The 24078-nt window shown below is 48.8% G+C and overlaps 1 pseudogene across 1 annotated transcript; it reads left to right on the top strand.

Moving 5' to 3' along the window:
- Positions 1-129: 129 nt before the first annotated feature.
- Positions 130-18584, top strand: LOC121833405 (annotated as a pseudogene). The gene is made up of 3 exons (XR_006076679.1): positions 130-348; positions 8029-8343; positions 12540-18584. The product of XR_006076679.1 is annotated as a replication initiator 1-like (transcript).
- Positions 18585-24078: the final 5494 nt, after the last annotated feature.

Below are 24078 nucleotides of genomic sequence, written 5' to 3'. Positions count from 1 at the left end.
CCATTCGTTCCTTTCCTAAACGTTGCAAAAAATAGAAATTATTATTTTTAATTTTAATTGCGAGTCGTTTCCGAGTCGGTATCCGCGTCCAGCGCGCTTACGAAACTAGCCCGGGTGACGGTGCGCAGAGGTAACGTTGGCAGAGGCCGAGGAAGGCCCGAACTTGAGGGAAAAATTAAATGGCGTCGTTAGCTGCGGAGTCGAAGGGCGTCGGTGAAATAAGTGGACGCGAGAATGACCGACGCCGATGAGTCGGCCACGGGCACGGACACATGAGCGGCGCCCAGTGTGCCCTTCCTCGACGCTGCTGGAGCCCGGAGATGTGATGTGATGGAGCGAGTCGACAAGGTAGTGTTTTGTTTTTGTTTTAGGCTTACCCTAGTGTTGCTACACTTCACCAGTGGTGCGCGTGACGGCAGTTTGTTTTTGTTGACGACGTAAGTGCGCCGATCCCTGGGCGCGCTACTGCGCTTCAATCGGGTCGCGGAGCCGAGCTCGAGCCGTCGCCCACCGATCTCCGATATTGGGGCCTGGGAACGCTGTCCGAACGACGCACTTGAGCGGCTCCAAAGTGTCGGACTGGCGGGGGCTTCCCCGATCGCGCTGTGCGCTGCACGGCGCTGCCTAGGCCTAGGCGCGCCTTTTCGCAATCGGTCGTTCCCGACGCGATTTGGGGGCCCTCGGGGTGGGCCTCCGTCCGATCGGCCCCTGGGGGGCCCCTCGTCGCCTGCCCGCTCGACGGGGCCCCCGAAACGGGCCCCCTCGGGTTCGCGCACACCTCGTGACACTCGCCTTGTCAACAGTTGCATAAGCGCCAGTGTGCGTACGCGGATCGGAATTTCCGGTTGCGTAGCCCACTTCCCCGTTGGCCTTTGACCCACTTCGGGCAAAACAAAGCGGCGCCGCCGATGAGAACGCAATTAAAGGCGGCCGATGGGACTGCGTTCGCGGCGCTGGCCCTCGAGCTGGGGCTTGAGACGCGACGCTGGTCGATCCTCTTTGGGTAGCTTTGCTCGCTTCCATGGCGCGTGCGGTGGCTTCATTGAGCGCATGGGCGTGCCTGGCACGTCGCCTCGGCGGCAGGGCAGCTGGTCTACGCTGGGATCTCTCTCTTTCTTTTCAAGATGCGAGGCTGGACTCAGCTCTCTTTCGCTCGACCAAATTGTTTCCTGCCGCTCTTTGCACGTAGTTTGCGACACTCGCTGAAAGTTCCTACAACTGCGTGTTAATAAAATCACGAGTCTTTTTTTTTTTTTTTTTGCTGTGTTTGTGGAGAGATGTTTTGCACGTTTCATGAATCTGCACGCTCCTCTCATTTTTTATCCTTTTTTTTTAATTTTCTACTGTCCCGTTTGGCGCGAAAAAACAGCAACAAACAGCTGGCGGGTTTTCCGCGGTATTTTATCTTAGCTAGTGATGTAATTCGTGCGACTCAGTTGCAAAACAACGCGCTAAATAGTATCGTAAGAAAATTTAAAAAAATATTACGAAGGCGATTTTAAATTTAATAAAGCGCAGATTCCCTTTCCTTTCTAGTTCAGTCATTTTTTAACAAAAATATAGTACCATGTAGAGTGTAGATCTGCGTATGATTCACCGTGCTGACGTATTAGTATCGTTATATGCATGTGCCGTATTTTCCAGACTATAGTTCACAAACTATGTATGTTTAAAAGCTGAAATTTTACCTGATGTGAACTATCTACAAATGCAAATTATACGAGGGTATGTTTTTTTTTTTTTTTCTAGATCACTGTAACAAGATTAGAGGAATTTTATGAATAGCAAAGTATATTAATGGTAATTTGTGTATGATATAAGCTTCTTTGTGAACTAATACAGCAGGCATCTGTCAAGGTGTGCTGTGTATCATAATCTTTGCATTTGGATTAAGCGCAAAGTCTGGACTATGTGCTGGGTGCGGGCTATCTAAGGGGAACTTTCATTTTTGACCCCAGTTTTGCCCTTGTGGTCTATAGTCCGGAAAATACGGTAACAACACAGTATTCATAGATCTGTCGCAAAGTTGCAGCAGGAAAGGGCACGCTGGGTTTGTAGTTACACACACTGCATTTGGTGGCATCTGCAGCAGCAGGTTTTCAGGCACAAATCAAACAAGTGGCACTTAGTACGTGAATTTGTTTTTGCATTATTTTCGTCATTTCCTTTGGATCTTCCCTTCAGGCGTGCAGCGCATTCACGTGCAAACCCAGCATGCTCCTTGGTGTTCTAATTGTTGAGCGAAAGGTCCATCGAGGTTTCAGCAGATTGTCTCGCATTGTTTTGTTTCTTACATTGTCGAAAATCGTCTTGCTGTACTTATTGTCACAGAGTCGCTGAATGTTCCCAGAGTACCGAATTCCGTTCAGTCCACTTACTGGTAGTCGATCCCCGCAGGGTCCAGTTCTGATTGACTGGTTTAACCCGTGGTGGAAGTTATCAGTCAGCCATTTTAGAGCCAGGCCCAAAACAACAAAAAATGTATTTGCAATGTTTGCGGGTTACCACGGCTACGGTGGGTACGCAGGGGTGCGAGCTCTGGGTGTCTATGAGTTAGAACCGGACGGTGTTGATTTTCTTTTGATCTTTTTATATGAAGTAGCCACTAATCTGGTTTGTCAAAGGAGAATGCGTTTGCTTGCTCCGGTTCTGCTAGGGCTGCATTTCAAACTCTAGGCCTCGGGCGCTAAGCCTAACACTCGACTTCCATCTGCTTTGAGGTGAGAGAGGCGAGACGGCGAGGAGCTAGCCACGCACTGCTCGTACAAAGGAAATAACTTTAATATAAACAAACAGGCATAGCTACAGGCCAGGAACGTGGATTGAAGAGCTTGTACGAGAATTAACGGCTATACTGTATGCACTTCGCCAGGACTGCACAGGGTAGCACCATATTAGAGATTGCAACTGCTGCGCCTTGACTCGGTTCTGAAGCGAAGCTTGAGAGTTTCGGTACTCTGGGAACATTCAGTGACTCTAGTCACAGTAATGGACAATGCTGGTGTTAAGAGCGTCATTCTTCATTGGTTCAATTCGTTGGGCCTCGTGAGCACCTTTGTTTTTGTTTATTTCGAGTTACCTGTAATGTCTTTGGAGGAAAGGTCTTTAATATGATGATCAAGGACATTATACTTGATCTTGCCATACCGGTTTTTGATGCCTTTTAACTGGAAGGGCAGTGATTATCATTTGCCACACAGAATGAAAGGTACACCTGCTGGGTTTAATGGCGCAGTGTCAGATTTTTATAGCCTTTTTATGGGTGCTGCAGCAATAGATCTATGGGAAATGGAAATGTTTTTATATAAACTGGAGAAGGCCGTCCTTGTGTTTTGTGTTCTTTCCATTATTAGAGCGGAGGGGCCACTTTTACAGGGACCGACCCGTTCATTAGGCCTCAAAATGTGCAAACAAACAAATCGAGCCAGATGGAGCAAAATAGTTGAATCGGAATGCTAGGTTTACGTCAGTCCCGCGACAGTTGTTTGCTGCAAACTTCGTCGCTTCAGTTCTTCCTCTGAACATCTTGGTGAACGCGATATCTCACATTCATAAAAATAGACAAACTCAACGAGTTAGGCGGTGTGAGAAACTGCTCGCAGCAGACACCAAATTGAAGTAGAAAGGGCAATCGTGGTATATTTTAAAAAAAATCATGACTATATTATTTATCTCTTAAACATCAATGGATATTAAATAAAAGAGAAACAATTTTACAATAAACATTCTACACGTCAATAATCTCTCCAACCAATGAGAGCCAGGAAACAGCTCAGCTAGCTAAGCGTCTTTTAGTATGGGCTGGGTCAAGAGCCGGGGCTACCTCTACCTGAATATTTTTTTTTATGTTTGTGTTATTTAGAAGAACAAAAGAAGATTACTTTTTTATTGATGTTCTCCTTCTCTTCCTTGTCGTCGTCTGACAATACCTCAGTCTCGGGTTTTTCACTAAAATGTTTGATATACACCAGATCACTTGCGCCCTTACGTTCTGTTCATTTCAGTTTTTTTTTTTTTTTTTTTTTTTTTTTTTTTTAAGAAAAAAAGTTAAAAGAAAATTTTGCCTGGATTTTTTTAAGGGGAGGGGGGAGGGGGGGGGGGGGGGGGGGAGGGATGGGTTACATGTCGTATTTACCTATAGAGTTAATGTGGGTCCTTGAAAACCCTCCAATTGTAAAATGGCTCTTTTTCGAGTAGTGTGTTGAACCAAACCGAAAACGGGATCTAAATTGTTATTTTTGAGTCAACCGGAGCAAAACCAAAATTAAACATTCATTATTGAATCCGTACCGGAACGAAACAACAGTTTCATGTGGCAGTTACGGCTTCATTGGGAATTTTGCCGAAATAAAATGTGGACCGGTGCGACTGGCAGTCGGAGGTCCATTTTACTTTTCGCGAAAGTGGCGGCGGCGGTGATAGCAGCGACGTGGAGAATGAAGCAAATAAAAAGGATTCACGCGTGTGTACTAGACGATTTTGCGTCGGTGGAAGGGTGTGGTGCTCCATTTCGCTTTACAACAGACGGACGATACGAGTGATCCAGTGAACAAGTCTAGGAGCTAGAAACGTGTGCAAAGTTTTACAAATTAGAAGCACTAAGACGTGTTTGAGTTCTTGTTATTCTGAATGTCCCGTCATTAGATATATGGGACTACTTGAAGCTGTTTATTATAAAACGTATATCTAGCATTTCAATAAAGCAAATTATTGGAGAAACCGAAATAAGTGGGTTTTAGGAACATATAACCGAAACCGTAAAAACTAAGACCGTAAAAAACAAATGAATTTGATGTCAACAGGAAATGGTAACCGTAATGTTATATTTTTTTGGTTTGAGTCCCTGGTCTCAACGACGCTTGACACTTGAGTTAGGAGTCTGCTTCCCAAAAGTTGGGATGATCTTACGGCTTGGCAGCTGGGACATTGAGGTCTTCAACCCCCCCCCCCCCCCCCCTGGAGGGAAAGGGCAGCGAGCGACGAACTGAAGTGCAAATGCGTCCCTCTCTGTACATGTGAGGTGAGATAAAGTTGTTATCCCTAGTGATTTAACTGAGGCTTACTGCATCGAAGTCTAACTGAGATCGTAGGTGTACTTGCAAAGGTTTACAGGTGGCCCAGATTATTCCTGAGCTCTTCGCTGGTGCTTGCCTTTGTTGGTTTGGTAGGTTGGCACTGGGGTGTTTTCAGGTTGTTTTTGGCCTTGACACGAGCTAGTCTTTGAGGCAGCTTGAACCCATTTTTGGAGAATACTTTGAGTCCACTGGAATACACTGGAAACGCGCTTGCACCAGGTTGGAGTCTCGCCTCCTAATTAGCAGAAAAGGAATCGTATGCAATATCTAAAGTGCCACAGAGCCTCACAGAGCATATTTTTTGCTTAATATTTGTTCAAATGTAGGTCTCGCAGTGAAGTCTGACAAGGAGGAAGCGTTCTGAACCTGAAGTGTTAGGAACATAGAGCGGCGATGTGCTATGCAAGTGCCCTTTTGCGTCTCCCAGTTCAGCCTCGGCAGCTGACTAACTCGTCTTTTCCCGTCGTCTGCTGCGTCGGTGTTCCAAAATTTAGCCGGCATTGTAAAAAATGCAATTAGGCAATGTTCTCTTGACAAGCACTACGTTGAAAGGTTTAAGAGGCCTCTTCGGACCTCGAGCTGGCCTCGGTGGCTCCGAGGCAAAGTTCCGGCCTACGGATCACCGGGTGGCGGCCTCGAATTCCGGCCGAGGTGCCTGCAGTCTGACGGAGGCTTATTGCGGAGAAGGCGACGTGTAACCGAGCTTTCGATTGCCCTTCGAGAGATCCCCGGGTGGTAGAACTTAACTCTTTCGCTACCACGGGAAAAAGGGCAGTTTTTACTAGGTGGAAGGAAATATCTTTTGGTGCAGATTCACTAATGCCTTATTTACATTGTTTGGTATCAAAATGTAGTTAAACAAATTTTCTATTCGATAACATAAATGCAGCATATACATTTCTTGCACAACATAATAAAAAAAATGTTTTAATGTAAAACTTTATACAGTGAGGATGTTGTTCTGCTTGACAAAGGTGGACAACTCTAAAAATATCAAGAGTGAAAAAATTTCAAGATTTGCATTCTGTAGCTTATTATGCCATAAAATGATAACACAATTTTCAGAGGGTATTGCTGAAAACTGTTCTTTGCGCAAAAAAAAAAGTTAGCGTGGGTGTGTGGCGTGCCATCCTCCAAAGCAGTCCCTCGTTGGGATGAAACACAGATACACACCACTTGGCTCACAAAAAACTGCAGTCTTCCTTTCGACCTTCTTTTTCTCGTAGCAGAGCTTGCAGTTACGGTGCAGCCAGTCCCTTTGAGCTGGGTGTTTCTCGCTTCCCGGTGTAAACGCTAAATTACACAGTGTAGCCTGTGCTTGAGTCAGCAAGGACCCACAGCTTGTACCCCCATTAGACCCCCTTGTCACGCATATACTGGCGTATTCCCGATCGTCCTTTTGATTTGACCATTCGTTCATCCACGCACAAATTTCGGTATGGCTGGAAATGCTGACATGACACGTCATTCATATGTTGCAGCAGATGTGTGATCCTGTGCAGCTTGCCATCGCGGACAGCGTCAGTCTTCTCCGGGTCCATGACACTGAGAAAAGCAAGAAACGCAAAAAATCGGCTTCTGGCCATAATCTTTGGAAGAATGAGGCCGGAAAATAACTCCGAGGTATTCCAGTATAGATGGAGGCGAGGCAGTTCCACAATTCCCATGTAGATCAGGACTCCTATGCACTGCATCACTTCATTGGGACTGAACATTTTCCATGAGCCGTCCTTTTCTGCGTACGTTTGCCTCTCTAAAATATGCGCCCACGCATATTTGTTTGTGTTCTCACAGAAGAGTTGGAAGACATCGACGGCCCGGACGAACCGCCGTGCGTTACTCCGGACCGCGCCGCCAACTTTGACTCCCGGGTTTCGTTTAGGAAAAAACTGTACGCGCTTCACAGCTGCTGGCCAGGAATCATGTCCGTATGACGTTGAGACCCTGAAAATAAATAATATAGCTGTGAGTACATGCTCCGCCGGTCATAACTATTTATTAGTAATCTAAATGTGCGCCCCACATAGAGCTGACACTCACCCGCTGGATGTTCCGGCTTGAGTTGGTGCATCCTCGTCATCGGTGCTGAAATCTGATGTGTCCACATCATCTTCAGTCTCACTACTGCTGATTGCATCCGCAAAATCGGCTCCTAAAGAGCTCGAAAGGCCAGAAGCGCAACATCTTTTGGGAGCGCCCGCGCACGATGACGACGCCATGATCGAAGCGCTCGCCCGTCAAAGCGAAACTTTTTGCGACGCGGGGAGGAGCGCCGCAAAGCAGGAAACTAACAAAACATAGCGGAGCACGTTGTGTGTTTCCCACTTTCTAACCTAGATGGCGCTAGGCGCCCGTAAACCGCGCGAGCGCGCGAAAATTTGAACTGGAAGTGCGTCGATCAAATTGATCGATTTGAATAGGCGCGGTAGCGAAAGAGTTAATCCTCAGTTCTCTGCCAGGGCATGCTAGGTGCCCTTCTTTGGTTTGGCACATAAAACTCCCAAACGTGACTATCGTCAAACTTCACTGTAAGATCTATATTTTACGAGGCAAAATATATGTTCCGCCCTAAGTAAATTTTGTCGCAATGCGTGCACCGGCGTCGACCTTGTCTCCCGGAAGCATGTGTACGTCTGCTGCGTCATTGCCGTCATTTTGAAAGAGCACTTGCGTTATGAAAATAAATGTAGTTCTAAGTGGCACAGCCAATGTACAAAGGTTCACAAAGCTTGTTGCTCGTCGTACTAACAATCATGGACGCGAAGCGAGAAATATATCCCGCTAGCAAACTCTGCGCTTGGCGAGGCTTCCTTCCAAGTGCTTTGCACACATTTGGCGCATGTGCCTCTCTCTCTGCCAGTGAGGAGTGGGTGGCAAAAGGACAGGGAGTGCTCCATTCCAGCGTACTTAGTTTCTCTGGGCCTCATGCGATGCCCCCTCTTTGGCCTTCCAGGACTCGAGTGCGGGGAACGAGCTGGCCAAGCCCGGGGGCGCGGTGGCCGGGACCTCCCCGGTGTCCGTGGGGGTGCCGCCGCCACCGGGGCTGGCCCTGGTGCCGGCGCCGGGGGGGGCCATGGGGGGTGGGCCACCCCAGTCGCAGCAGCAGCAGCTGGCCCTGAAGGATGTGCAGTGCCCCATCTGCTTGAAGGTTTTCAGCCGGAAATTTTCCCTGGAGATGCACTTCCTCATCCACCAGGGGCTCAAGCCCTACAAGTGCCAGTTTTGCGGGAGGTGCTTCCGTCAGAAGGGCACCCTCATGCGCCACAAGGTACGCCTATGGGGTGTGCACATTTGGGGAGCCACTTTTACCATGAGCCGCTTGCACGGGACACCCGTCTGCTTTCATCCTGTGTCCGCTCTGTCTTTTTATGTGCGGAGGAAGTGTTTTCCGACCGCTCAAGCTGTTTCGCGTCGTGACCGGCAGCACCGGCCAAAGTCGTAGGGAACATAAAGGTGCCTCAACTGTTAGTCAATTTTCATACATTCCGGTCTTCAGTCGAACCTCAAACGAGTGAGCGCTCGAGAAGCAAGCGCTCACTCGTTGGCGGGCAAAATGGCCCCGGCAGAAGAAAAGATGGGGTAAGCTTGGGTTTAAGCGTCCCAAATACATCCCCGATTGTACTTATGTTGGGCTGTCTGCTTTTTGCTGCGTTTTACCAATACCAAAAACAACATTAACCAAGAATCGTTAGAGTGTGCGCTGATAAAAAAAATAGCATAAGGTGCCACCGGTAGGGCCGCAGATGGCTTATTGATCTTGAAATTCATAGTTTTCGAACATGCTGCTCAGCAGTGTGTTTGGAAGTGGCGTTGGATGCCCGAAATTTTGAGGGACAGCAATGAAACGAGTGTCTCGATCCTCCAGTTGCTGATACACGTTTTATGCTGGTGGGGCCACCTGGACACGCTTGCAGCAGAGCTATAACGCCTCGTTTATGAACAAGGGCATTTTTTAATGTTCTGCATATCCCGCCTTTATTTGTGTTTTTTTGGGGGGGATGGTGCACCGCCGTGTTTGCCACTCGGCTCTTGGAAGACACTTAAAAAAGTGTGTCTGTCCATCTAGTAAAGCCCGGGACAGCCTGGGTTTTTACCCGTTAACAAACTTTAACTGCCGCTTACTGCAAATGTTGCTTTTGATGGTCATGGGGTATTTTTTTAGTATCCTGCTTCATGAGCTGCTCAGGAATGTGGCGAGAAATTGAACTTTCAACTCGAACACGATTGGGCCAGCCAAAGCAATTTTCAAAGTGTGCCCAATCCAAATACCCTATTGTGCTAGTTGCTGCTGTGCAAGACGCCACAATGAGAAAATGCTCCGTTCAGTCACTACCGTAAAATACCGAGCAAGCGCCCCCCCCCCCCCCCCCCTGATATTTGGAGGTAATTCGCCTAGATATTCGCAACTCCAGCGCGCCGCTCGCCCTCCTGCGGACAAACGGAGAACCAGAGGAGTGGGGACGGCAGTGGCAGCGGCGGCGCGGAAACAATGGCAGGGACTGTCGGCCTTCGTGTATGAAGCTGCTTTAACGAAAAAAGTGAGCGCGTTAAAAAAGGAATTTTTGTGCTCCGCCTTGCAACAGCATTGCACGAAGGACCGGGATGTCTAATTTCATTGGGGATTTTTCATGTATCGCATGCGCTGCGGATTTCTGGTCTTGTGCATGGCCGCCAGCTCAATCTGTGCTCAACGTGACGGAAAACGCTACCGCTAATAATGAAGAACTCTATAGTACGGTCTACGAAAAGTCTATTCTTTGCCATAAGTAGGAGAAAACTCGTCGCGCAACGGTATGTCGCGCAATGCAAATCGGGAATGGGTTCGCGTTTTAAGGCCGTTACAAGGAACATGACCATTTATTCCAAGCACTTTAAGAAGACAGAATACCCGTACTTGCTTTCAGGTAATTACGAAGCAAATAAACAAATGCTCGAAGCATTTCAAGCGCGTCTGTGTTAGCCAGCCGTTCGTGAGGAGAGCTTAGAACGCGCAGTTTTGGCCAGAGGGACCGCAATGTTGCAAATAACACGGTACAAAAAATGTACGGTGTATTAAATTATTTATTCTTGATAGAGGAATAAATGAAACCCCTAAACACTGCGATTATGTTAATAGGCAGTGTTTGCATAGCGTACGACACCCCTAAACTTCAGTTGGACGTACAGCGCACTGACGTTAAACCAGCGCTACCAACTTTCACGAACGGCTTGTGCAATTTATTAAAATAGCTTACTTAAGTGTAAATGACCGTAAAAAAAAAAGTAATCGGGGTTTTCTTGGCCCTACTGCGAAACCTCGGTGTTTTTTTGTTTTTTTTTGTACTCTTTAATGCGTACTTAGCTGCTTAATATCTTAAAATGCGTCGCCATCAAGCCTCTCGAAAAAGGTGGGGCCGTCCGTTTGACGTCGGAGGGCTGCACGGCGAACTGAAGTTTTGGAGTGTCGTATATGTAACAAGAGGTGTAAGGACTACAACATTTTTTTTTTTTTAAGAATGATGAGCACGGCAGTGCTTTTGGCGCGCACTGAAAATTGTGCTTCAAAGGCGCAGCGCGAGCTTGCGGTTATAATGCTACAGCGCACGGTAGCCTGTGGTGACAATCTTTCTATCAATAACCATAGAGCAGTTGGATTACGTGTTGCAATACACTAAAACCAAGACGGTGAGCAGCGAGTTGCAAGGCTGGGATGCAAAGACACCCATACTGTGAACGCTGCTCTTCCGAAGCTTGACGGTCACCGTTCGCGGCTCTCTTTTTAGGGCACTGATGGCTAGGCAAAGCGCAAACATATCTTCATCACCCTCAAAAATATTCTGCCACGCACAGTAACGTGGACGGTGCCTAAAACGCGCTCGCTTACCGCAAAGCTTCGCAATGGGAGGTTTCTGCAACTTTTAAATATCAGCATGTTCGTTTTCCTAACGTGCATCGGCATCTCCGTCACCTGTAATATGATCCCTCCCTAACCGCTTCGCATTTGTAGACAAATAAGTCCTTTTAAGCGCGCTGAACAGCGTCAGCGATCAGGCGCGCGGGATATCCTGGAAAATCTATCCCCGTCTCTTCCGCCATCTTGGAACTACCGCCCCGCCACCTATAGGGCGTTGGAGTTGCGAATAGAGGGGGCCCTTACTCGGATCAGGCCCGAAATTCAAGATGGCGGCCACAAAATGGCGGCTAGTAAAAGTGAAAAAAAGAAAGCATTATGGCCTGCGTTATTAAAGACATTTATTTACGGACACTCCAAGCAATATTCAGTTCGGAAAACGGAAATTCTGGTATTTGCCTCAGTCGCCATCAAAGCCACAAAACGATTCCTCAGAATCGGATCTCAAAATGAGGTCTAGGTCCTTGCTCCGCAGCTCGTCTGGGTTCTTGGGGACAACAGCACCGACGTCAGACAGCCGTTCATGAAGATCGTCCTCCTCGCCGCTCCCTATGCAGGCACTAAGGAAATGGCGGTAATGGCTGGTGGTGCGTTCTAGCAACCACGTGGATTGGATTGGATTCAATATTGACTTTGTACACTGGAACAGCCGAAAAGCCCAGAACAAAGCTAAAAAAGATGCCTTCGGGACAGGCGGCAGCGGGAGGGGGGTGCTTGCTCGGTTGTGTACAGAAATGGGAAATTTCTGGAAGATGTGTGGGGGGGGGGGGGGGGGGGGGGGGGGGCAGGGCACTTGGCGCTTGCTCAAGTGAGGGTGCATGCTCGGTATGTTACGGTAAGCTAAACTAAGTTTTAAGATCTCAACATGTTGAAGAATTTTCAGAAAACATACTGATTGGCGACGAGAAAAAATTCCCTTCAAATTTGATTTCGCGCCGTTTCCGAACTATCTAGTTTCTGCAACAAAATTCTCAAAGTTTCTTCTTTTTTTTTTTTTTTTCTTTTGCCAAAACTGAAGATTGTAAACATGGCACGATGCCATTTTGCAATGCCGCTCCTTGACCTAAAAGTAGAATTTGTCGCTCGGACATTTAGACGACAGGAAGTTGGTCGCCCTTCTTGTGGCGTGGGGTGCCTCCACTGTAGAAGGGCCGTTTAGCAAGTGCAGTATAATTGCCGACCCGGGTTTTCTGACGTACATCGCGCTTTCGAAATACATGACCGCACACGACACTCATACAGATAAGTGGGCAGAGCCGGGGATTAAGCCCAGAAACGACTCGTGTTTTCTGCGGCGCTAAACGTTTCCTGCTCAATTTCCGAGCAGCTGCACCCTAACACGCTCGGCCATGGCGGCGAGTCGTTTCTTTAGTCGCCGCAGGAAACGGCTTGTGCCACACGATTCGATAGCTGAAAGCCCTTTGTTGCCTCTGCCGTTCTTGGCTGGCCAATGCAAGCTGCCACTTGACGGCTCGTATCGCCCGTCTGGAGGCCGTGCCTCACAAAACTGGGATTCTTTTCTACGCGAAGGCGGAGCGTAGCCTCTGGAAGCCTGACCGGTGCCCCACTTGCAGGCGATCCACAGCCAGACGCCGTCGTACCGCTGCGGCCTGTGCGACAAGAGCTACCGCCAGAAGAATGTGTTCCTGCACCACCTGCGCAATCGGCACAAGGTGTCGACGGACGTGCTGGACCGGCGGCGTTGCCACATCAAGAACAACAATGCAGGAGGGGGCCTGATGGAGGCCCTGCCCCCGAGCACCGCCCCCTACCCGCCCCCGCTGCCGCCCCCCTCCATGGGCTCGGTGTGCCTGCCCCCCCTGAGCCCCCCAGAGCCCCCGCCCCCTGCCGACCAGGACCCGTCCATCATCCTGCGAATCTCGGAGCGGCAGCAGAGCATGCCCCCGCTGTTCTCGGGCAACCCGGTGCCCCCCCTGCACCTGGCGGGGGGCTCCCTGCCCCCGGGACCCCCCGCCCCCTGGCAGTGCCCCTTCTGTGCCTTCGAGAGCGTGCACGACCCGGACGTGTGCCGGTCCCACCTGCTGCAGCACGTGGAGGACCCGCCCCCCGCGGCCTACCTGGACTGCCCCCTGTGCCCCCGCAGAATGGGCTCGCCCGCCGAGCTCGCCGGGCACCTGCGTGACTTCCACGAGAGCGGCGGGGGGCCCCAGCCGGGAGCCAGCCCCCCCCGGCCCCCCCCGCGGAGAGGACGCCCGCTCGGACGTCACCTTCAGCTGCATCCCGTGCCAGATGGAGTTTGGGAGCGAGGACGACTTTGAGTGGCACGTCAAGACGCACGTGCAGAGCGTGCTGGCGGAGCCCCGCCCCCCGGACGACTGCGTGGGGCCCCTGGACCTGACGGAGGCCCGGGGGGGGCGGCCGGGCCCGGGACGGGGAGCGGGGCGGGGAGCAGCGGGGGCAGGGGCGGCGCCAGCTCATGTGCGTGGAGTGCGGCAAGCTGTTCGGGTCCAAGGCGCTGTACCGCTACCACGCCCAGCTGCACCTGGCGGTGCAGGGGGCCTTCCGCTGCCCCCAGTGCCGGCTGCGCTTTGCCCGCAAGCCCCAGCTGCTCCAGCACACGCGTCAGTGCCACCTGCGGCGGCTGCGCTGTCCCCGCTGCGGCCGCCTGTTCAGCTACCGCTGCCTGCTGGCCAGTCACGCCCGCCACTGCCCCGGCCCGGCCCCGCCCCCGCTCTGCCTGCCCGTGGTGGACATCGAGGCCGCCCGGGGTGCCCTGGGGCCTCAGCTGCTGGGGGTCATCCCCCTGGTGGCTCCGGACGGCGACGAGCCCAGCCCCGTGCTGGGCGTGCCCGTCCTGGCCCCGGACTCGCTGCTCAAGAACCGCCTCAACGGGCTCCACGTGTCCGCCCGCATCGGGCTGTGACGCCTGCTCGGCCGCCCGGACGCCCTCTGAGGCAGACGACTCTGGGAGAGATTCCTGCCGCAATTCGAGCCCGGCGGCGCAAATTCGCCGAGTGCCAGTTTGCCGAATCCGGGTCTGCCGCACTCCAGTTCTTTTATGGTGGCAGTCCGTCGAACTCCGGTCTGCCGGACTCCTTGTTTGAAGATTTCTCGGTCTGCTCAGAGCCAAGTGTGCCTCGGTTTGAGAGCCGGACGGCTGGTCGAGAGCGCTTGAGTTGTTGCGGAGTAGCAGACGTATTTCGCCCTTGGGGGCGGTACTGTCAGGTCTTAAACAGTGGGGAATTCGGGGGAGAGGGCAGCGTTGAAGCAAGGTGTGGGTCAATGGATGTCGCTGGCAGGGGAGAACAATCTCCTAGTCTTCCGACGCATCACCATTTCTCCATCCTTTTCAAACTTTGCAGTACAAAGATCACCCTCGTTGTTGAGAAACTCGGTTTGCGCTTTGTCGCAGTTAGGGTTTTCGCTTGGGACGACGGCTCTTTCTGGTTCAAGCTCTTTGGGAAGGGCAGCCGGATGGCAATGGCCGTAATTGTCGGGCGCTTGCCGCGGGGTCGTTCCAGGCATTGTGGCCCTGCGTCGCTCCGTCTGGGGCGTTACGGGTCCCACAGGAATACTCCGCTTTGAAAACCGGCAGCACCAAATCGGTCTGCTTCGTCCGTTTCCACTCCTTTTGAATTTCGCCTCAATTACGAGTCTGCTCATCAGGAATTCCTACCAAAGATCCTCAACGTCTCTCTCGCGCGTCCAGCTATCCGTGAAGCGCCTCGCCACACGAGCGATTTCTGCTTACGTCACGGACGCCTTTCCCCGTTGCCGCTCGGGGCGAGACTTTTTTGTTGATCGATGAAGGTTACATTTATGACAGAGCTTTTACGTTCCCCACGCACGGAGGTCGTCCCCTCTTCGTAATCTCTGTCCTCGCCGACGATCGTTGTTTGGGGGCCCCCAGGCTAGTCTTGTTTCTGGCGCATCACATCAGCTTTCACAAAACGGGAGTCCCAGTGCCCTCTACAAGTGCCAAATATCCCTGTTGGGCACCTCCCAGAGGGGTCCACTTCTCTGTTGGGCCCCTCTGAGCGACTACATTTTTTGATGGTGGGGTTTCGGTTTAGAGCTAAAAGGTTTGGCCGTCCAGATTTCGCGAGTTCTTCATCGCTCGATTTCGTTACGCATCTGAGGTCTGGCAGAGCAATAACGGCGTTTCTTCACTCCGGGTCTTCGTTCCGTTGGTAGGGAAGTGGGGTTGGTTGTGGACTGCGGGGGCACGGCCCTGGTGACGCAATGCGATGCTGGCGACAGGTTCCGTTGCTGCTCCAAGGTCTTTTCAGTCTCCGCTTGGAGCGCCATTGCTCGTGGAACTTTGTGCACCTTGTTTTTAGACTCGATTCTTGATAACTTTTCTAGTGGAACGGAACTTTGTGCAGCAAATGGGGCTGCTAATTTGCTTGGGTTTCCTTAAAAGGGTGGTGCAGCAATCCTCCCACTTTCACTGAATAACGCCTAAAGATAATCGTCGAGGTTCGTGACTCATAAAGCATGCATTAGTTCTGGTCTCCCCATACGATGGCAGCCGCAAAAAAAGGTTTGAAAAAAAAACAAGCAGCCCTCGCCTCTTCAACTTGCAGCCGCACTTTGCGGTGCCGATTACTGTAAAACCCCTAATGTTTGCGAGGCCTGAATTTCACGACTTGGAAAGCGTGCAAACTTTAGGGTGCGCTAATATTTCTCTTGTTTGAAGGGGCGAATGACAGCCTTTATATTTGACAAAATTTAATGGTCACGACTATGACCCCGCTGTCTGATTGGGGAAAAATGGGAGGGTTTTGCAGTATGTGTTGCCAGTGTTGATCATTGCCATGATCTGTCATTGGCAAAGCCGTCATTACTGTTTACGTCACTGAGGCTTTTTGACACGAGCCACTACCCTCATTGACTGTCGTGAGCCAAAACCAAGCGTTCACGCAGTGCTCGTGTCCAGTCTAAGATGCATTCGAATATTGTCGTCGTAGCGTAATTCCCGTTGCTACGCTATGGAGTTCTGCAAAGGAGAGGCCCAACGAGATGTTTGCTTTAATCCTCGAAATTACGCTATGGGAAACTTCCCGGTCAGTGGCGTTGCGTGCAATACTACTGCCAGTAAGCTTGCATCAAGTTAAAAATATTTCGCCCGTAACACCTGCTATTCTAGGCCTCTGTAAACATTACATCCACACCTGCTTGGACCACAATAGTGGCTTGCTGTATTCTGCAAGTGTAGAAAATATACGACCCAATATCATTGCACTTTAACTGGTGACTGATATATTGGAGTATGTCAGCTTTGGTCTTTGTGAAGATGAAATGCAATCGGCCGACACGCCTGCAGCGGCAGGTGCTAAAATTTACGGAGAATGCTAATTCACCTGGGAGGTCTTTAAAATTTGGTTTGCACCGTAGCCCTTGTACTGCAGAACTGCCTTCTCGCACCGTTTGGATTGAAAGAATCGAATGCTGGAAAAAGCGACTTAAAATGCCGGGGGTTCGTGGCGCAATTGGGGCAACGCATCATCTTCAAGATAGCTGAAATTGGCAACGACTGCCATTGGACAACGAGGAGCACAAACTTCCGCGAGGAGTGGCAACTTCCAAGAGGATAGATGCATTCCTACGTTCCATCTATTGAGGGAGATAATCGCTGCCGACGTGCCGTAAGGCTTCCGGTCTTTGTTTGCACTCTTTCTACCAGATCGTCTGGAAACGGCCGCTGTTTCTGCCGCACAAAGCCTTCGAGATGGAGCGTGGGAATGTTGCCGTCATTACCGTTGGGTGCCGGCCCCGTTGCTGTGTGTCGGGGGGTCGTGGGCGGCAGGTGCCACGGCCACCCTGAGCCACCCTGGGCCGTACACCCGCGACTGTGTTTTGTGGGGAGGGGCCTCTGTCCTCTAACGGCCCTTGGGTTTTGTCGACGTGCACTTCTGGCTAGCGAAAAACCTTATTTTTCTGTCGTTCGGGTATGCTGAATCTCTGCGAAAGAACAAAGTTGTCCGCTGTTCTTCGGTTGGAGCTGTTCTGTGTTGCTTTGCGGCGTCCTGGTGTGCTTTCTAATACCGAGAGGGGCATTATTTATTGAGAGCACATCCTCGGAGCCAGCCTTCATTACTGTCTTGGTGCACAGCTCTTTTTGTCCTCTTTCAGCAAAGTATGCCTTCCATCAGTTTTTTTTCGGGGATTTTCAGTTGCTTTTTTTTTTTTTTCTAGTCGAACGGGAGTGTTCAGCCAAATGACAATTTCTCTTTTATTTTCATCCGCACACGCGCATCGAGATATATATACACATGTGTAGATATGCAGAGAGAGAGCCAGGCACACAGTTTATTTTGAGGCTGCAGGAGCGAAAATAGAGAAAAAAAAAAAAAAAAAAGGCACCACATCCCCAGACGTCTAGTCTGGCACGTGCGGCCACACGCGGCGCGTTTTTTTTTTTTTCCTTACGCGCACAGTACCTGAGATTGAAGTTTCGAATTATCGACAAATTTTTGTATTTGTTTCCGTTGATTCTTGTTTTTGGGCCGACGGAGTGGAGGCGGACGACAGCAATGGCGTTGGGACGAGCGGTGCTTGGTTTTGAAAGGGTCTGAGAAGCTTGGTTACGGGGGAGGGGTCTCCGGGCATGCCCTGGGGGAGGTCGGCATAGTGCACTCTGGTGTGCCCTGGTGCGCTCTGGTGCTCTCGGAGGAGGGGGATTGAGGTCCGGTGAGACGGTGGCGAGCCTCTGTACAGTGTTTGGCGTGAACGAGAGTTGTGGCTGTTGTCTGCTCTGCGTGTCGTGTTCGGCCCCTGCCCCCTGTAGGGCGGGGGCCATCGTTGTTGAGTGGCGTTGGGCGCAGACCTGTTGGTGCCAGGCTGTACTGGCTGTTTGTTCTCGTGCTGTGGTTGGTCGGTCTTGCCGTCGAAGGAATCAAAATGGTGTTTCCCGCACAAAGGTTTGTTGTCTGTCCGAACAAAGCTCGGGTTCTGCCTTGTGCACGCTGTTTCTTCCCAATACTCCCTCTGTGTCTTGGAGCAAACACCATTTTGTTTCTTTTCCCTCGTTGCGTAAAAGAGAAGACTGTGTTCTCAGGGTCATAACGCTATCTGAAGAGTTTTTGCTTGGCATTTTTTACTTGTCAAAGGAGCCACTGTTTTTGTTTATTCCACCGTGTAAATATATATTTATTGTTGCCACACCATAACTCTTTGTTTTTACCTATCACAAGTGCACTGTTCATGTTTTCTCGTTTTTTTCCTTGTTTCGTAACTTGTTTTTAACCGAAGAACTCATCCTTAGTATACTTTCTGCCATCTTCATGGTACTTTTTAGATATCCATATAGACATGGTCATGAAAAGGTTATTTTTATCATACTCGTCTCTATTGCATATTTGTTTGGTATAAAATATTGAAATATATTGTATACCTGAAGTTATATATACATATTATATATACACCTACAGACACAGTTTGCCACAATCGTGTTTGATACCGTGGTATAGATTTACAAGAGGAAAAAGAAAACTACAATGCATTTTGATGTGTGTGTACACATATATTTTTTGTATGACAAGTTCAGTCCAGCCAGCTTTGGTTGGGCAGTTTTTTAACATGTGTTGTACATGGAGGCATGTGGCAACCACCAATAGACCTCGGAACAAATAACAGAATAAAGGTATGACAATTCACGCTGCCTCCCTTCCTTTGCGGGTCCTGGCGTTGCTCTACGTTCCCGAGGGCGCCATTCGGCCGTGAAAAGACTGGCGCAAACGAGCCAGTGAATGGGTTTTTAAATGGTGATTTCATCGTACTCAAATTTTACGAGTACTTTATTTTTCCTCGTAGAAGTCTGTGTTTTTTTGTTTTGTTTTTTCAAAATTTGCCTAGGTTTTCAGCAGTGGTGCGACTTGTATACACTTTTTGCTACAAGTAAGTTTGCCATGGGTGGTGCGACTTGTACACACTTTTTGTACAAGTACATTCCTTAACTAAGCAAATTTGCCGTGGGGTAATATTTCTCTAATTCGTTTGCAAGGATATTGAACCTGGACTCTGCTTGCACAGATTGGGGTCACAATACATATGCTGTACACCGTAGGCAATCGAGGACATGTCAAGCTGCCTATGCAGCATTTTTCCTCGATCGTTGCTATCATTTTGCGATGGAAATAAAAGTCTATTATTATTATTATGATGCGGGCTTATCGGTGCAGTTCTGTCACGCTATCGTACAAATATATTAGTGTGACCTTTATATTGGTGAAAACGGCCCTTTTGTAACTTGTATGACGGTGCAGCTTGTAGACCGGAAGATATGCTCTTGAAAAAAATCTAGCCTCAAATACCGTGTTATTCCTATGCAGAGGGAGGAAAATGGAAACAAAGCATCTGGTTGATGCTGCTGATGGTGCAGCAGGCTTGGGTCTGCTACATGTTTTATCTCAAAGAAGCACCTTTTCCGTCCCACTAGTGAGTAGCATGTCAACCAGACAAATTATTTTCCCCCCTTTACTAAAAAAAAATTTTTTTTTTTTTAAAAACACATTTACGATTGTGTTGGTAACATAAATGCACCACCTGGAAAACCTTTGCAAAAACTTGAATTGTACCTGTTTCATTGGCTCAAAGTTTTTACGCCTGAATACATAGCACTCGTAGAGGAAGTAACGATGATTTTGGCACTTGAAACAAGTATGTCCTGGTGAAATAAATCTAATCTAAGGTGCATCTACATATTCTCGCGGATGGAAAAAAACCGACAAGTGTAGAACTGAAAATAAAGGTGTGATCGGCAAGCTTGTGCCAGAAAAAACGCAGCACAAAGAAAAAAAAAAAAAAAGAAGCTTGTTTGCGCCTAGCTAACATTTATTTCATTCATCCTTAACCTGTATCTAACCTGTACTCTCAAAATACATCCACATGGCGCCGATTCTTGATCGGTATTCAAGCGTGCGAAGGCACAGACACAGCACTTTGGCGTGCCAAGGAAGCTTTGAAAAACGCCCCAAGATCAGCGAAACTTGCTTTCGACGAGTTGCACCTTTTACCTGCAGCACTGCGCTTTCAAAAAATTTTTCACGTGTTCTCAACGGCAAGTATCACGGCTCACACAGGATGTTAAAGAATGTCTTCAGCGAATGATGACAAACGAGTAGAAAACGTGTCTAGCATGCTGCCGCCGTCCTCTGCAACGCTAGCACGAATAAAAAGGCATGCAAGATGGCCGTCCGGTGGCCGCACTTGCGGAGTGGGGATCGTGGTGTGCATAGAGATCATACACACTAACTTTAGAGGAAAACTGGCGGCAGAGCATGCAGGCAGACCTTCGGGGTCCCACACATTGTTACCAACTGCCTTCAATTTCACGAATATAATTATATCATCAGAGCAGTTTCATGAACTTCAGCAATCCGTGAACTTACCGGTGGAAATACATTTCGTTCCTTTCAAAGCTTTCTTTTTGCATCGCGCGCAGATGTACGACCTCGCGTCAACGCAAAACGAAACCAGATGAGCGGCTTCGCAGGTGGGGCGCGAGTGGGCGCGCCCTAGGAATACGAAACCGCGCAACCACCAAATTTCCCAGATTTTGACAGAAGGGAAGTTAAAGGGATTGTCCGGTCAGATTTTGTATTCGAGAAAACAATTGAATATCATTGTTATTGCCTCGAGACACATCGTATGTGCAATATCTGAATTTTATATGCCCCTCTGCTTGAGTAATTGAATTTATACTGCTCCAATCGCACTCTAGCGTAAACACTGTTTTCAGTGGCAACATGCTGACGTCACACAACACAAAGCGAGCATTTCTGTCTCGTCGGTCTCGTCGTTTATCTGCATTGTTTATCTGCGACTGCGAGTGTACGCCTCAGCGAAAATTACGAAAATTAAAAAGCGCAAAAGACAAGGACAAGAGGGAGACAACACAGGACAAGCGCTTACTCGCAACTGACGTTTCAATTCGGAAGATGAGGAAGATGAAGAACCCTAATGTTAAATGTTAGAAATATTTATGAGAAAGGAGTGAAAGGATCTGAAAAGACTGAGAATTGAAAAAGAAAAAAGAAAAAAAGAAAAAAAAGGAAATTAGTAAAAACAATAGGAAATGGTGGGCATGATTAAAGTAACAGTGAAAGAAATGACAGTGAATATATTAAGAAAAAGAAAGAGGAAGGTAAAGCAAATTAAGAATATCTAAGGGAAATATTTCATGTACTCTAATTCTTTTGATGACAGAGCCACCGAAGGAGCACTGATGCAGGCGTCTCCTTTGGTCGCAATCACTTCAGCCTCAAGGATTTCTCGAGTTCGCTTATCTGGACACCTCTTCAAGATCCTTGTGCTGGACAGTAGCGGGGCGCATCTACAGTCCCTCACATGTAGAGCGAGATGCCCCGACGGAGAGGATTTTAAAGATAGCGCATGTTCTCTGAGCCTTACGTTGATGCATCTTCCCGACTGTCCTACATATACCTTCAGGTGAACGGGATCAAATACACTACCCCGCTGCAACAGTTGACGTATTTGTTGCCGTGCTTAACACTGCATTTGTCAGGCTTTGTGCGCGGGGTGTTGACTTTGGGGCAGAGCTTTTTAAGCTTGTCGGGGGCTGAAAACACAACCGGCACTTCGTATTTAGACGCAATTCTCTTGAAGTTGTGGGAGATGCGGTGTATATAAGGGACGACCGCCGGTCGACTTCTTCTTTCTCCACTTCTCTTGCTTGTTCTGTTTTGTTTTATCATGCATTCAACAACGTCAGACAGGATGGAGGTAGGGTAGCCTGACGCTTTGAGCCTTGATACTTGCGCGTCAAAGCTTTCCCTTGCTGAATGAATGCAAGACTTTTTCAGGGATTTAAACCAACTACGAAAACAAATCATCGCATCCATTTTCACGGCCAAGACCCACAAGGAAGAATGTCCTTTTCGCGTAATTGTGACCGAGAAGGGATCTTGGCAGGGTGAAATGTCGCGGTACCTTCTGCATCATTTGTCTGTTCTCCAACTTGACGACCCATTCTTGATTTCCAACTCCGAAGCCGTGATTCAATACCTGAAAGACGACTCAACCCAAACACGATATGGGTTCTCCCTAGATGTTGAAGACCTATTTTATTCAATACCACATAGAGAATTGTTTGACACCGTCAGCGAATGCATAGACTCCAATGGAGCCATAGGTTTTCAAAACACCTGTGGCATACCAGTTGCGTCTTTCCTAGAGCTTTTGAAGTTTTATTTGTGCTCGACGTTTGTCACTTTTTCGGGAGAAACAAAGGAATATGCATCGGGTCATGCGTAGCTCCCATTTTGTGTGACATTTTTCTTTCAAAGTGTGACAGGGGCATATTCCAGGGTTTGACGTCCTATCCAGTCGCACGCATATTCAGATACGTTGACGACTATCTTGTGCTCATGACAAAAATCCCTGACGCAAACGACATCACCATCATCAAGAACATATTCTTAGGTCAGGCCCAAGGATTGAATTTCACCCACGAGACTCCAACTAACAACAACCTTCAGTTCCTGGATACGCGACTCACCTTTCAAAATGACCACGTCTGTTGGATGTATTCACCTAGATCCAAGAAACGAATACTCCAATATGAATCTGCACACTCAAAACTAGTCAAAAGGAGCATTGTGTCTAGTTGTTTGAGCGCTGCCCTGAAAAAGTCTTGCATTCATTCAGCAAGGGAAAGCTTTGACGCGCAAGTATCAAGGCTCAAAGCGTCAGGCTACCCTACCTCCATCCTGTCTGACGTTGTTGAATGCATGATAAAACAAAACAACAAGCAAGAGAAGTGGAGAAAGAAGAAGTCGACCGGCGGTCGTCCCTTATATACACCGCATCTCCCACAACTTCAAGAGAATTGCGTCTAAATACGAAGTGCCGGTTGTGTTTTCAGCCCCCGACAAGCTTAAAAAGCTCTGCCCCAAAGTCAACACCCCGCGCACAAAGCCTGACAAATGCAGTGTTAAGCACGGCAACAAATACGTCAACTGTTGCAGCGGGGTAGTGTATTTGATCCCGTTCACCTGTGGGAAGGTATATGTAGGACAGTCGGGAAGATGCATCAACGTAAGGCTCAGAGAACATGCGCTATCTTTAAAATCCTCTCCGTCGGGGCATCTCGCTCTACATGTGAGGGACTGTAGATGCGCCCCGCTACTGTCCAGCACAAGGATCTTGAAGAGGTGTCTAGATAAGCGAACTCGAGAAATCCTTGAGGCTGAAGTGATTGCGACCAAAGGAGACGCCTGCATCAGTGCTCCTTCGGTGGCTTTGTCATCAAAAGAATTAGAGTACATGAAATATTTCCCTTAGATATTCTTAATTTGCTTTACCTTCCTCTTTCTTTTTCTTAATATATTCACTGTCATTTCTTTCACTGTTACTTTAATCATGCCCACCATTTCCTATTGTTTTTACTAATTTCCTTTTTTTCTTTTTTTCTTTTTTCTTTTTCAATTCTCAGTCTTTTCAGATCCTTTCACTCCTTTCTCATAAATATTTCTAACATTTAACATTAGGTAGAGTGCCTTCATACACACGCGCGCTTTTGCTTGAGTGGTGACATCTCAGCCATTTTTCCGCCCAATCGTTTTTTGATGCCTTTTGAAGTGCGCGCAATCCGGTGTCACTCAGCTCGAGCGCGTAGCTTTGGCTAATGCATAGACGCCATTTTAACGCCCAAGTCAAGCACCGAGTGCGCGAGAGCGTCACGCGCTGGCACATTCAGTGCAACAATGCATGTCTTCACCCTGAGACAGACAGACATGTAGGCACCCTAACATTAGGGTTCTTCATCTTCCTCATCTTCCGAATTAAAACGTCAGTTGCGAGTAAGCGCTTGTCCTGTGTTGTCTCCAGTGGTTGTCTCCCTCTTGTCCTTGTCTTTTGCACTTTTTAATTTTCGTAATGTTTAACCAACTAGGCCAACAAATCATTTTGCTACGCCTCAGCGGCCTCAGCGTGCTTCGTTTTTGTTGTTGTGCTCGGCTTGTTTCATGGTTGGGTGAGATTTTTGTTGCGCGGTTGGGTGCCACAATTACCGGGCAGCACATGCGAGCCAAGACATCACGTTCCACACTTTTCCACGAGACGTGCAGTGACGAGCAAAATGGATCGTCGCCTTGCGTAGGGACTGGGTTTCCGTCAAGATCGAGATCC

The sequence above is a fragment of the Ixodes scapularis genome, unplaced genomic scaffold (assembly GCF_016920785.2).
Source record: "Ixodes scapularis isolate PalLabHiFi unplaced genomic scaffold, ASM1692078v2 PGA_scaffold8__174_contigs__length_109621045, whole genome shotgun sequence".
Lineage (NCBI taxonomy): Eukaryota > Metazoa > Arthropoda > Arachnida > Ixodida > Ixodidae > Ixodes > Ixodes scapularis.
This window is presented reverse-complemented; position numbering and strand designations above follow the sequence as displayed.